At 48.3% G+C, this 13,693-nt stretch overlaps 1 long non-coding RNA gene across 1 annotated transcript; it reads right to left on the bottom strand.

Annotated features, from left to right (window-relative positions):
• Nucleotides 1–1,685: 1,685 nt before the first annotated feature.
• Nucleotides 1,686–3,938, bottom strand: LOC123352916. Its single transcript, XR_006574317.1, has 2 exons — nucleotides 3,235–3,938; nucleotides 1,686–1,801 (listed from the first exon to the last, which is right to left on the bottom strand). It is a non-coding gene; the product is annotated as an uncharacterized LOC123352916 (long non-coding RNA).
• Nucleotides 3,939–13,693: the final 9,755 nt, after the last annotated feature.

Here is a 13,693-nt window from a genome sequence, read left to right as displayed (position 1 = left end):
TCCTCAGCCCCAACCCTCAGCCCCCCGCACCCTAATCCTCTGCTCCAGCCAGGAGCCCTCTCCTGCATCATGAACCCCTCATCCTCAGCCCCAACCCTCATCCCCCTGCACCCTAATCCTCTGCTCCAGCCCTGAGCCCCCTCCTGCATCCTGAACCCCTCATCCTCAGCCCCAACCCTCAGCCCCCCGCACCCTAATCCTCTGCTCCAGCCCTGAGCCCCCTCCTGCATCCTGAACCCCTCATCCTCAGCCCAACCCTCAGCCCCCCGCACCCTAATCCTCTGCTTCAGCCCTGAGCCCCCCCTGCATCATGAACCCCTCATCCCCCCACACCCTAATCCTCTGCCCCTGAGCCCCCTCCTGCATCATGAATCCCTCATCCTCAGCCCCACAGCCCTCACCCCTGCACTCCCTCCTATCCCGCCCCCTGCCAGAGCATGCACCCCCTCCCCTTCCCACACACCCCTTCCCACCCGCAAACTCCCTTCCAGAGCCTGCACCCCTCACCCACTCCTACACCCCCACCCCCAGCCGAGAGCCTGCACCCAAACTCCGTCCCAAAGACTGCACCCCTCCCCCCCTCCTGCACCCCAGACCTCCCCCCCAACCTCCCTCCCACAGCCTTAGGCAGGTGGGGGTGGGGTTTGGGGGGGGTCAGAGTTGGGGGGCGGGTTCTGGGCACCACCAAAATTTCTATGAACTTGCCACCCATGGCAAAGGGGTTCAAGTAGCAAAAGGTCTCCCCTCCCCCGCTCCCAGCACACACACTGTCTGATCTACGTTTAGAATTTCTCTCCAGAATTAGCTAGGCCCGACTTCGCCCTGGTCCCCCTGCTCTTCTGGGGCAGCTGACAGGCTCTTTCTCTGCAGACCCTGCTTCTCTGGGAGCTGCAGGGAGCGTCTCTTTAAACCAGCCAGGCCCTTTGGTCTGCATCCACCCACTGCCCCACTTCTTGCCCCAAGCCACCAGCATGTGGTGTCCAGTTTGGATGGAGACCACACGTCCCAGGTCCTGGCCCCTGTACTGTGTGTTATGCACTGGGGCTGAGGCTGTCTATAGCCCTGACGCCAGTTCCCGCAGAACAAAGCCACCGAGGACTGAGTTAACCCTTTGCAGCCTGGGGCAGGCGGCACGATTGCAATCAGAGAGACAATTCCTGAAAAAAATCCCCATGTCTCCTCTGTTCTTCACAGTCCCACAGACCCTTCTGTGCCTGCAGCATGTCACAAAGGGGCACCAGACACCGTGTCTCTGACAGCTGGCGTGGTGCTTTGATACCACGCTAAGGTTAGCTTTTCCCCGTGCTCTGATTTCAGCACATGGCCATGTGTGGTTTGTACACAGGAAGACACGAGCTCTCTCTGTTTGAGTCCCCAGCACAGCTGGCCCCAGGCCTGGCTGGCGTTTAGGCACCAGTGCAGTATAAATGCGACGTGATAATAATAGCCTGGCATATGGAATTATGGGGCCTGATCCTGGAAGGGTCCCGAGTGCCGTTAAGTGACGTCAGCACGTCCCAGGATCGGGCCCCTAGTGAAGACTGGAGAATAGTTGCCTTCAGCGTGACTGCTTTGCTTCAGAGCGCCAGGGAGAATTCAGAGGGGGCTCAGCGTTTGCCTTCTGCCTTCCGTGGTCCTCCTGCTTGAATGAGATTCTTGTGGCACAAGATGTAAAGCTCCTTTTCAGCTGCTGCCGTCTGCCCTTAACAAAGGACCCAGCGATGCTACAGGAACGGGGATGTGGTCAGCTACTGCTGGGTCTGCCCCGCAGTTTGGACGCAAACCGTACCCACGACCTCCCCTGTGAACAGAGAGAGCTGTGAGCCAGGTTCCCTTGAGAAACGCAACGTCTCACACAGCCGCTGATCGCGGCCGGCAGCCATGCGGACAGGGCAGTTACTGGGAGCAAAGGCGCTTGTCCCGAAAATGCCTCCTCTTTGGAGTGAAATCGGGTCTCTTCAACGCAGGAGGCTGACAGAACTGCCCGGGCCCAGGCACGGTGCTGTGGGGCTGCTGCTGTGGGCGCCTGCCTCCCCCAGCTTAGACAGACACCTCGATCCGGACCTGCAACATCCTGCGCTATTGCAATCTGTGGCCTCCCCATGCAGCCCGGTCAATACACCAGGATCTTGGCCTGCCGTGCTCCCAGCTACCCCAGCACAGCTCCCACCCGCTCTGCCAATGCACTGCTGCCCTAGGCTGGAGTATCCCCTGCCAGTCCGGTTCTGCTCCCTGCCCCAGCTCTGCCAAAGCACCTGCCTGCAGGGCCCAGTCCCTGCTCGCCCAGCGCTGTGGATGGGCAGAAACAGATATTGCCATTAGCCAACAGCGCCCCCTAGTGCCAGCTGCCCCTTAGTAACTGTCCGGCCAAACCACCTTCATTCGGGGAGCGATGATTGTTTGGGTATTCGCTCATTTGCAAACAACCCAGGGCTGCCCAGAGGACTCAGGGGGCCTGGGGCAAAGTAATTTCAGGGGCCCCTTCCATAAAAAAAAGTTGCAATACTATAGAATACTGTATTCCATGGGGGCCCCTGTGGGGCCCGGGGCAAATTGCCCCACTTGCCTCTCACCCCCCACGGCAGCCCTGAAACAACCCCTGCTCCCTCCCCCAGTGGGGTGACCACATGTCCCGATTTTATAGGGACAGTCCCGATTGTGGGGTCTTTTTCTTATATAGGCTCCTATTACCCCCCAGCCCCATCCTGGTTTTTCACATTTGCTGTCTGGTCATCCTATCCCCCAGCAAGTTGCACACATGATAAAGATAGGTGAGAACCAGGGCCGGCTCCAGGGATTTTGCCGCCCCAAGCAGCCCCCACCAACAAAAGCCACAATTGTGATCTGCGGCATTTCAGCGGGAGGTCCTTCGCTCCGATCAGGAGTGAGGGACCCTCTGCTGAATTGCCACCAAATAGCTGGACCTGCCGCCCCGCTCCGGAGTGGCTGCCCCAAGCACCTGCTTGCTAAGCTGGTGCCTGGAGCCGGCCCTGGTGAGAACACCATATCCCGCAATGCACGCTGCTCCTTTAGCTTGATATATGAATGCTCCACAGCATTTTTAGTATGATCTTAGCCCTGCGAGTCCTCACTACAGCCTCTGCTACTAAAACTCTGTTCCCAAGCGGGAGGGTTGGTGGAGATGAAAAACTGGGTCTGAGAATCATCAGGCTTGTGGAATAAGGGCAAGCGATGGTTTTGGTCACCTGCTACGTCGGTCACACTGATATTTACCTCCTGGCCGGATGCGGGCAAGCGGCACCCTGAGTAGGTCACTTCGGAAGCATTGGGTTGACGTTCTTTCTGGAACACAGTGGTCTTCATGGCAGTAGTTGGGGCTCACGGCTGGGAGGAAGAGAAAGGGAATGAATACTAACACCTCACTGTGATATGGCACTTTTCAGCCACAGATCGCTAAGCGCTTTATCGTGGAGATCAGAATCCCCTTTGTACAAACAGGGAAACTAGGCACACAGCAGTGAAGTGACTTGCCCAAAGTCACACAGCTGGCTAGTGCCAGGACTGGAGCCCAGGTCTCCTGCAGCTTCGTCCACAGCTGTATCCACTAGGTCACACTGCCTCCAACAGGGCATAGTGCCCTCGATAACAATGGATAGCTGCATGGAATTGAACATATCAAAAGGGGGTTATACAGTGACTTTAGGGCTGGGCTCCTTAGTAGCCAAACTAAACGGGGGATGATCTGATGGTCACACGCGCTGCTTCCCACCCCAGGTCAGTTGCTGTTTTGCATGGAAGGGGTCTGCCTGAGTCTGGCACAAAGAAATGTCAGATTTCCAGAGCGACTCTGTGACCTCGGGTGAGTCATTCTGCCTCTTTGTGCCTCCGTTTCCCAGTCAGCAACACAAGGATCTGGATGCTACAGTAGTAATTCACTCGCTCGTATTCATCACCATGCAATTCTGACAGGTTTCCACGCCCCTTTTAGGGCTCATGTCCTGCCTTCCCACCCCGTTTCCGTTGGTGCCAAACAGTGGCGCCATCGGCCATTTTGAAAAAAATGTGTGTGTGTGTGTGTATGTGTTTGACTAGGGGAAGTGTTGTGTATGTTTGTGCTTGGGTACATGGAGAGAAAAAGGTTGAAGGAAGAGTGTGAGAGAGTGTAAAGAGGAAAAAAGAAAGTGAGTGAGGTTTAGTGGAAAAAAAGGAAATTTGAAAGAGGAGAGGTAAGTTATTGAAGAAAAGAGGCTGGTTATGAAAGAATAGAAGGATTTTTGTTTTTAAAGGGTTAGTTAGTTTGAAAGAAGAGAGATTTTTACTGAGTTTGAGTAAGGAGAGATGATGGTAAAGGCTGAGTTTGGAGAATAGAAAACTAGGAGATAAATGTAAAAGGTGTATTAAATGTCAGGGTGGGTTAAGAAAAAAATAAATAATATTGAAAACTAGGTTTAAAAAGGGAAAGGCAGAGCCTGTTTGGTAAGCACAGGGTAAAAAAGTGAATAAAAAAAAGCATTTAAACTATTCAATACCAGTGTAGGTTAATAAAAAAAGAGAGAGGTTAAAAGAAAGAACAGGAGAAGAAAAGAGAGCCCTCTGTGCAAAGAGCAAAGATAGAGCACATGGTGAAATCAGAATGAGAGAGAGAGAAGCAGGCAGAGCCCGTTTGGTGAGCACAGGGTAAGAAAGTAACTAGAAAAGCATTCAGTATCAGGGTAGGTTAAGAAAAAAAGAGAGAGGTTACAAGAAAGAAGAGGGCAAGAAAGAGAGCTCCCTCTGCAAAGGGCAAAGCTAGAGAGCACGTGGTGGAATCAGAAAGAGAGCGAGAATTCCCACCTTTTAAGTCTTTCTGTAGAATGAGGCAACTCTTCTGGTTCAGACCCTCTCAGACTCGTTATCACCACCTTTGGATCGGCCCAGTCAGAGGTGGTTTTACAGCAGCGTCATAGAATTCATTTTCCTGAACCAATCCTAGAGTCCCAAGATTTTAAACAAGAGCCAACTCCCTCCTTTCCCCCTCCCCTTTAACTGTTTTATTCTTATCTAAAGAAACGGACCCCCCCCAGCATTTTCCCACCATGTAGCCCTTTTACAGAGGAGTTTTTATAGAAGTTAAAACCATAAGCTTTTAGTAACACACCGTTTTAAACAGTTTTTCCCTAGGTTTTAGACTAACAGGTGTTATTTTTTAGTAAGCACAATGTGAAGCTGCACAAAGCTCCTGTTAGCAAGGCAGCCTCTGTGAGTCAGTGGATCAGAGATAAGAAGGCTGCTTCTTTCCCAACATTTTTAACAAACACAGGTTAAAGTTACATTAAGTTTTGCAAAGGGAGAATGACTTGAAAAGACAAACCTAGAACACATCCCTTTTGTAGGTGTTGTAATAAAAAAAGAGCAGGCAGAAGCACCCTAGGCTTAAACCCCCAGGATTTTAGTAACAGACAGTTTATATTTCCCTTATTTTGTAAACCACTGGATTAGAGAGAAGAAGATTGCTTCTTCCCCCACTTTTTAACAAAGAGAGGTAAAAGTCTTGGAAAGAAATAAGACAAGCCTAAATGAAGACACAGTCCTTTGGAATAGGTGTTTTAATAAAAAAAAGAGCAGGCAGGAACAGTCTAGGGTTATAAAAGTAATGAATAGTGACAACCCCCCCCCCCTAGGTTTTAGACTAGCTCTAGCTATTTTAGAGTAAACACTGTGAAGGTGCAGCAAAGCCCTGCTCTGCTCTTATGTAAACAACCAGGACCCTGTAACAAACCCCCCCCTCTTTTTAACGTATTAAATAAACACATGAAATAACAAAGCTACCTGAAGACACGTTCCTTTATTTGTAGGGGTGTTTCAATAAAAAAAAGAGCATGCAGACGCACCCCAGAGCTAAACCCACAACACCCTTACTGAGAATAAGTTCCCCCCCAAGGTTTTTAGTGAGAACCACTTGAAACAGCCGTTTGAAGGTCGAGGATTAGAAAAGAAGACGATCCCTTTGAAAACAGGCTACCTGAAGACACTTGTTTTTTATTTAGCCCCCTTGGCATGAGTGTTTCATTGAAATGTAACAGAGCAGGCAGCAGCACCCCAGGTTTGTAGGAACAGACGGTTTATATTCCCCTTCTTTTGTTAACCATTGGATTAGAGAGGAGAAGTTTGTTTCTTTTCCCACTTTTTAACAGAGAGAGGTGAAAGGCTTGGAAAGGAATAAACACTTGAAAAGACCAGTCTACCTGAAGACCCATAACCTTCATTTAGCCCCTTAGGCATAAATGTTTCAATAACATGCAAGTCTGCAGAAACAACCCAGGCTTAAAAACACAGAAAGCCTGTTTATAAACATTTTTCCCTAGGTTTAGGCTAGCACTGGTCATTTTTTTTAGTAAGTACAGCAGGCTTTTGCGGCAAAGCAGCTATCAGCAAAAACAGCCTCTGTAAACCAGTGGGTCAAAGATAAAAAGGCTGCTTCTTTGCCTGCTTTTTAACACATACAAGTGAAAGTTATCAAGTTTTGTAGAGGAATAAACACTTTAAAAGACAAGGCTATATGAATACAGAGCTCTTTATTTAACATTTTACATGAATGTTTAATTTAAAAAAGAGAGCACGCAGAAAACACGCCAGAGTGAAACCACAGAACCTTAGTAACAGCTAGTTTATATCCCCCTTATTTTGTAATCCAGTGGATTAGAGAGAAGTTTTTTTTCCTCCCCATATATTTGAAGCATTTTGGTTTTTTTAAAGTTTATTATGAAAAAGCAGTATTGCCTGAGCTGTAACAAAACAAGGCCCCACTTAGGGATATTTTGTCAAAGTTTAGTGAACTAAAAAGGCTTTAGATACTAGCCTGCTCTTTTAAAAACAGTGTTTTTAAAGTACCAAAACAACAACTGGGTAAGAATATGAAAACTGGCAACTGAGGGGTGTTTACACATGTGTTTTAATTAAAAAAACCCCAAGATTGCTTTTTAAAGTTTGGATTTATACAAAAAACACAAGAAAGAATAGCTTCTGTAAAAAAAGTTAGCTGTTTTTTACAGGACCGGCTCTCGGTTTTTTGCCGCCCCAAGCAAAAAAAATTTTGGCTGCCCTCCGTCCCAGCCCTGGGCTCCCCCACGCACCCCCGTGCTGCCACAGCCCTGGACTCTCCCATCCACACCTCCTGCCGCCCCAGCTCTGGTCTTCCCCCTTTCCCCCCTACCTGTGTCCTCCCCCCACCCCACTGCCGTACCAGCCCTGGGCTCCCCCTTTCCCCCCCACCAGTGCCCCACACACACACCTCCTGCCACCCCAGCCCTGGGCTCTTCCCTCCCCTGCACCCTCCTTCCGCCGCAGCCCTGGGTCACTGGTAACTCGCTCCCAGGGCGGGTCATTCAGCAGGAATTTTGGATGTGCACAAAACACTGACAGGATTGGTTCCCATATGGTTACAGAGCTGCAGTAAAGTGGAACAATTTTCAGCTGGTGTGATTGGAGGATATCTGGATGCATATTATAAGACTCTCCTCCATAAATGAGGAAAAGTTGAGCTGCCTTTATTATTCTTTTGTTCCACTCTTTCTTTCTATGGGGAATTTGCCAATACAATTTCACTGTCTTCCTTTTAAACAAACAAACAAAAGGCAATGGCTGTTGAAAATAGCAATTCCAGTCCTGATAACCACTGGGAAGCATTTCTTGCTCAATTTTATCCTATTTTTTCTACAGCAAGTTACAGTGGATCAGTATATTTGATTTGGGAGAAATGAAGTAAGAGCTGCCCAAACTGAGCGGGAGCAGTCCTGAATTTTGAGGTGTTCAAATCTGGAGGGCAGGTGCTGGGGTGGGGGTGGGGCTGTGGGCTCCGTGGGGGAGCACGGCAGGATGTATGCAGCAGCGTGTCTGGAGCTGCACGGAGCCAGATACGCTGGTCTGACTGGCACGGTAAGGGGGCTGGGGGCTTGGAGAGGGGGTAGGAGGTTCTGGGAGGGCAGTCAAGGGACAGGGAGGGTTGGATGGGGCAGAGGTTCACGGGGGCAGTCAGCGGCAGGGAGGAGGGGGTTAGATGGGTCAGGGATGCGGGGGAGCAGTCAGGGGACAGGCAGTGGTTGGATAGGCATGGGAGTCCCAGGGATGCGTCAGGGGACAGGTAAGGGGTGGGGTTCTGGGGGGCAGTTAGGGGCAGGGGTCCCAGGAGGGGGTGATCAGGGAGTGGGGGGGGAGTTGGATGGGCTGGGGTTTCTCGGGGGGGGCAGTCGGAGGGAGTGGATGGTGCAGGGCGGGGCGTCCCTCCCCCTGGACTGTCCTGTTTTGTGAATGTTCAAATCTGGTCTCCCTGCCATCCACAGCACTCGCAGCACGCTGCCGCATGAGGTCCCCTCCTTCCTTTCCAGTTGGTAGTGGCGAAGGGAATGCTGGGAAATGTAGTTCTTTCCCTGCTCCAGGGCTGGCTCTATAGGCAGGGAGCTAACCAAGGAACTACAGCTCCCAGGGCCCCCTGTTAGTTCTCAGCTCCCCTGCCGCCCCTGCAAATGGGCTGCCCCAAGCAGGTGCTTGCTTTGCTGGTTCCTCGAGCTGCCCCATGGTTTTTTACCAGAAATATGGAGCCTTCCTCACCCCGGCTCAACCTACACACACACACACACACACACACTTTTCTCCCTTTCCTTCCCTCTTTTTTTAAAATGTTTTTTTTAAATCTAAACCAAGGACAAACATTTTTTAAAAAAAGCCAGAGCCACAGAGATCAGGCCATGGGGGTAAGAAAGCTGTCCTGAGTTTTTGGGGGCATGTTGCTAACTCTTTTAGTGAAACGGTTTGTAGGCAGCCTGGCTGTGTACGTTGTTATGCTTTAGCATGGGCAAGCGTTTATTATTTGAAAACACTTTTCCATTTTATGAAGTATTCTCTCCCCCCATCTTACGACCTATCAGAAAAATTAACAAAAACAAGCTAAAAGATACATTGTAGCAAGGACTGCAAAGGAATAGTTACAGTATTGTTGATTATTACCTTGTCTAAGCGCCTAGAGAATGTATTTTGTTTTGTTTTTATAAAACACTTTTATGCAAACTGTAACCCTGAAATTAGAGGGACTATGATTAAGTCCCAATGCAGAGGGCCTTGGGGTGGAAAATGAAAAGGTACAGCCGAAGCGGAAGATGGTACAATTTAAGAGGGGTTCTGGGGCTGCTTTGCAATGGTGCATAGGGAGCCTATAACCCTCATGCACAAACACCAGTTAGAGGGTGTTTTGGGGATAAAATAGGCCGTGGTGTAAAATAAAATGTCAGTTGAAAATAACTGTGTAAAGCGTGTTTTTATGGAGTTCCAGGGATGTGGGGTTTGTCAAAATGGCGGTAGGTTGCCCCCGTAGTATACGCGCAGTTAGCTTACAGTTTGTCAACAACAACAACAAAAGGTGTAAGAAAGGCCTCTTCCTCTAACAAAGGCCCAACCACCTCACCCAGCCCTGGTGTTTGTGCATGAGGGTTAGAGGCTCCCTATGCACCCATTGCAAAGCAGCCCCAGAACCCCTCTTAAATCATACCATCTTCCGCTTCGGCTGTACCTTTTCATCTTCCACCCCAAGGCCCTCTGCACTGGGACTTAATCATAACCCCTCTGATTTCAACAGTGTCTCAGGCCTCTCATCCACTGTTTCATATTATTTAATGCTGTACATCACCTAGGGTTACAGTTTGCATAAAACTCTTTTATAAAAACAAAACAAAATACATTCTCCAGGCGCTTAGACAAGGTAATAATCAGCAATATTGTAACTATTCCTTTGCAGTCCTTGCTACAATGTATCTTTTAGCTTGTTTTTGTTAATTTTTCTGATAGGTCGTAAGATGGGGGGAGAGAATACCTCATAAAATGGAAAAGTGTTTTCAAATAATAAACGCTTGCCCAGGCTAAAGCATAACAACGTACACAGCCAGGCTGCCTACAAACCGTTTCACTAAAAGAGTTAGCAACATGCCCCCTAAAACTCAGGACAGCTTTCTTACCCCATGGCCTGATCTCTGTGGCTCTGGCTTTTTTAAAAAAAGATTGTCCTTGGTTTAGATTTTAAAAAACATTTTAAAAAAAGAAGAAAAAAAAGAGGGAAGGAGGGGGAGAAAAGTGTGTGTGTGTGTGTGTAGGTAGTGCCGGGGTGAGGAAGGCTCCATATTTCTGGTAGAAAAAAACATGGGGCAGCTCTAGGCACCAGCAACGCAAGCACCTGCTTGGGGCAGCCCATTTGCAGGGGCGGCAGGGATCCAGCATGGGAGCTGAGAACCAACAGGGGGCCCTGGGAGCTGTAGTTCCTTGGTGAGCTCCCTGCCTATAGAGCCAGCCCTGGAGCAGGGAAAGAACTACACTTCCCAGCATTCCCTTGGCCACTACCAACTGGAAAGGAAGGAGGGGGACCTCATGCGGCCGCGTGCTGTGAGTGCTGTGGATGGCAGGGAGACCAGATTTGAACATTCACTAAACAGGACACTCCAGGGGGAGGGACGCCCCACCCTGCCACCATCCACTCCCTCCGACTGCCCCCCCAGAAACCCCAGCCCATCCAACTCCCCCCCCCGCTCCCTGATCACCCCCTCCCGGGACCCCTGCCCCTAACTGCCCCCCAGAACCCCACCCCTTACCTGTCCCCTGATGCACCCCTGGGACTCCCATGCCTATCCAACCACTGCCTGTCCCCTGACTGCTCCCCCGCACCCCGACCCATCTAACTCCCCCTCTCTCTGTCCCTTGACTGCCCCCCCGGAACTCCCTACCCCTTCTCCAACCCCCCCAACCCCCTTACCGTGCCACTCAGACCAGCGTGTCTGGCTCCGTGCAGCTCCAGACACGCTGCTGCATACATCCTGCTGTGCTCCCCCACGGAGCCCACAGCCGCGCCCCCACCCCAGCACCTGCCCTCCAGATTTGAACACCTCAAAATTCAGGACTGCTCCCGCTCAGTTTGGGCAGCTGTTACTTCATTTCTCCCAAATCAAATATACTGATCCACTGTAACTTGCTGTAGAAACAGTAGGATAAAATTGAGCAAGAAATGCTTCCCAGTGGTTATCAGGACTGGAATTGCTATTTTCAACAGCCATTGCCTTTTGTTTGTTTGTTTGTTTGTTTAAAAGGAAGACAGTGATATTGCATTGGCAAATTACCCATAGAAAGAAAGAGTGGAACAAAAGAATAATAAAGGCAGCTCAACTTTTCCTCATTTATGGAGGACAGTCTTATAATATGCATCCAGATATCCTCCAATCACACCAGCTGAAAATTGTTCCACTTTACTGCAGCTCTGTAACCATATGGGAACCAATCCTGTCTGTGTTTTGTGCACATCCAAAATTCCTGCTGAATGACCCGCCCTGGGAGCGAGTTACCAGTGACCCAGGGCTGCGGCGGAAGGAGGTGTGTCTGTGGGGCACTGGTGGGGGGGAAATGTGGAGCCCAGGTCTGGGGTGGCAGCAGGGTGGGGGCAGGACACTAGTGTGGGGGGAAAGGGGAAGCCAAGCACTGGGGCAGCAGGGGGTGTGGGTGGGAGAGCCCAGGGCTATGTCAACAGGGGGGAGCCCAGGACTGAGAAGGGGGGTAGCCAAAATTTTTTTAGCTTGGGGCGGCAAAAAACCTAGAGCCGGTCCTGTAAAAAACAGCTAACTTTTTTTACAGAAGCTATTCTTTCTTGTGTTTTTTGTATAAATCCAAACTTTAAAAAGCAATATTGGGTTTTTTTTAATTAAAATACATGTGTAAACACCCCTCAGTTGCCAGTTTCCATAGTCTTACCCAGTTGTTGTTTTGGTATTTTAAAAAAACTATTTAAAAAGAACAGGCTAGTATCTTAAGCCTTATTAGTTCACTAAACTTCCACAAAATATCCCTAAGAGGAGCCTTGTTTTGGTACAGCTCAGGCAATACTGCTTTTTCAAAATAAACTTTAAAAAACCCATAATGCTTCAAATATATGGGGAGGAAAAGAAACTTCTCTCTAATCCACTGGATAACAAAATAACGGGGATATAAACTAGCTCTTACTAAGGTTCTGTGGCTTTCACTCTGGCGTGTTTTCTGCGTGCTCTCTTTTTAAAATTAAAACACGCATGTAAAAATGTTAAATAAAGAGCTCTGTATTCATATAGCCTTGTCTTTTAAAGTGTTTATTCCTCTACAAAACTTGATAACTTTCACTTGTATGTGTTAAAAAGCAGGCAAAGAAGCAGCCTTCTTATCTCTGACCTACTGGTTTACAGAGGCTGTTGTTGCTGATAGCTGCTTTGCTGCAAAAGCCTGCTGTCCTTACTAAAAAAAAATGACCAGTGCTAGCCTAAACCTAGGGAAAAACGTTTATAAACAGGCTTTCTGTGTTTTTAAGCCTGGGTTGTTTCTGCAGACTTGCATGTTATTGAAACATTTATGCCTAAGGGACTAAATGAAGGTTATGGGTCTTCAAATAGGCTGGTCTTTTCAAGTGTTTATTCCTTTACAAGCCTTTCCTCCCTCTTTTGTTAAAAAACGGGTAAAGATGCAATCTTCTTATCTCTGATCCACTGGATTACAAAATAAGGGGAATATAAACTGTCACTAAAAACCTGGGGTTTTAAACCTAGGGTGCTTCTGCATATTTTTTATTACAACACCTACAAAAGGGATGTGTCTTAGGTTTGTCTTTTCAAAGTAACTTTAACTTGTGTTTGTTAAAAAGTTTGGGAAAGAAGCAGCCTCCTTGTCTCTGATCCACTGACTCACAGAGGCTACTTTGCAAACAGGAGCTTTGCTTCTTCGTCTTTCTAATCCACTGGTTTACAAAATAAGGGGTCTATAAACTGTCTGTTACTACAAACCTGGGGTTTAAACCTAAGGTGTTTCTGCCTGTTCTTTTTCATTGAAACACTTATGCCAAGGGGGTTAAATAAAAAAATGTGTCTTCATTTAGGCATGTCTTTTTAAGTGCTTATTCCCTTGAAAGCCTTTCACCTCTCTTTGGTAACAAGTGGGGGAAGAAGCAATCTTCTTCTTTCTAATTCAATGGTTTACAAAATAAGGGGTTTATAAACTGTCTGTGACTAAAAACCTGGGGTTTTAAGCCTAGGGTGCTTCTGCCTGCTCTTTTTTTATTACAACACCTACAAGAGGGATGTGTTCTAGGTTTGTCTTTTCAAGTCATTCTCCCTTTGCAAAACTTAATGTAACTTTAACCTGTGTTTGTTAAAAATGTTGGGAAAGAAGCAGCCTTCTTATCTCTGATCCACTGACTCACAGAGGCTGCCTTGCTAACAGGAGCTTTGCTGCAGCTTCACATTGTGCTTACTAAAAAATAACACCCCGTTAGTCTAAAACCTAGGGAAAAAACTGTTTAAAACGGTGTGTTACTAAAAGCTTATGGTTTTAACTTCTATAAAAACTCCTCTGTAAAAGGGCTACATGGTGGGAAAATGCTGGGGGGGGTCTGTTTCTTTAGATAGGAATAAAACAGTTAAAGGGGAGGGGGAAAGGAGGGAGTTGGCTCTTGTTTAAAATCTTGGGACTCTAGGATTGGTTCAGGAAAATGAATTCTATGACGCTGCTGTAAAACCACCTCTGATTGGGCCGATCCAAAGGCGGTGATAACGAGTCTGAGAGGGTCTGAACCAGAAGAGTTGCCTCATTCTACAGAAAGACTTAAAAGGTGAGAATTCTCACTCTCTTTCTGATTCCACCACGTGCTCTCTAGCTTTGCCCTTTGCAGAGGGAGCTCTCTTTCTTGCCCTCTTCTTTCTTGTAA

Source organism: Mauremys mutica, chromosome 19 (assembly GCF_020497125.1).
Source record: "Mauremys mutica isolate MM-2020 ecotype Southern chromosome 19, ASM2049712v1, whole genome shotgun sequence".
Classification (NCBI taxonomy): domain Eukaryota; kingdom Metazoa; phylum Chordata; order Testudines; family Geoemydidae; genus Mauremys; species Mauremys mutica.
The sequence above is the reverse complement of the archived record's forward strand: the minus strand, read 5'-3'. Positions and strand labels throughout refer to the sequence as shown.